We start from the raw sequence: 1292 nt of genomic DNA, 5'->3' as shown, positions 1-1292 counted from the left end.
CAAATTTCAACTAGGATAAACCCAGAGAGACTCACAGCAAAGGTGAAGGGTGAAATAGCTCCATTATAAAAGTAGGAAGCTTCAATACCCCACTTTTTTTTTTTGAGATGGAGTCTTGCTCTGTCACCCAGGCTGGAGTGCAGTGGTGTAATCTCAGCTCACTACAACCTCTGCCTCCCAGGTTCAAGTAATTCTCCTGCCTCAGCCTCCAGAGTAGCTGGGATTGCAGGCATGTGCCACCACACTCGGCTAATTTTTTTATTTTTATTAGAGATGGGGTTTCGCTGGTCTCGAACTCCTGACCTCAAGTGAATGCCTGCCTCAGCCTCCCAAAGTGCTGGGATTACAGGCATGAGCCACTGCACCCAGCCCAGTATCCCACTTTCAATAAATTATTAATAGAACAACTAGACAGAGGATCAATAAGGAAATGTAGGACTTCAACAACGCTATAGACCAACTGGACCTAACAAACATACACAAAACACTCCACCCAACAACAGCAAAATACACATTCTTCTCAAATGCACATGGAACATTCTCCGGAATATACTCTCTCCAGAGAGGTCATAAAACAAGTCTCAATAAATTTAAGAAGACTGAAGTCACACAAAGTATTTTCTCTGACCACAACAGAATGAAGCTAAAAATCAGTAACAGAAGGAAACTGGGAATTTCACTAATATGTGGAAGTGAAACAAGATGCTTTCAAATAACCAATGGGTCAAAGAATAAATCACAAGGGAAATTAGAAAATATCTTGAGACAAAACACAACATACCAAAACTTAACGAATGCAGCGAAAGCAGTGCTAAGGATTATTCACCATGACCAAGGAAACTTATAGCTGTAAATCTTTATATTAAAAAGAAGGTTAAAAATGGACAACCTACATTATACCTTAAGGAACAAACTAAACCCAAAGAACAAACTAAACCAAAAAAAAAAAAAAAACTAAAAAAAAGAACAAAAAGAACAAACTAAACCCAAAAAGAACAAACTAAAAAAAGAACAAACTAAACCCAAAGCTAACAGAAGTAAGAAAATAAATATTATAGCAGAGGAAATAAAAAACAAATGAGAAAAATCAGTGAAGCTAAGAGTTGGTTTGTTGGGGTCCGTGCCGGGGGTGGTGGAGAATGAAAGAACACACAAAAGACAAAGACACACAGAGAACATGGCGGCCGCACTCAGAGCCTCCGCCTCACTTTATTTGTACTCCATAAACCCCACGTCAGCAGGAAGAATGCAATGCAAAACAAACTTTCTTTTCCCACATGTAACCTTCTACT

Source organism: Mandrillus leucophaeus, unplaced genomic scaffold, assembly GCF_000951045.1.
Source record: "Mandrillus leucophaeus isolate KB7577 unplaced genomic scaffold, Mleu.le_1.0 Scaffold29, whole genome shotgun sequence".
NCBI classification, from domain to species: domain Eukaryota; kingdom Metazoa; phylum Chordata; class Mammalia; order Primates; family Cercopithecidae; genus Mandrillus; species Mandrillus leucophaeus.
The sequence above is the reverse complement of the archived record's forward strand: the minus strand, read 5'-3'. Positions refer to the sequence as shown.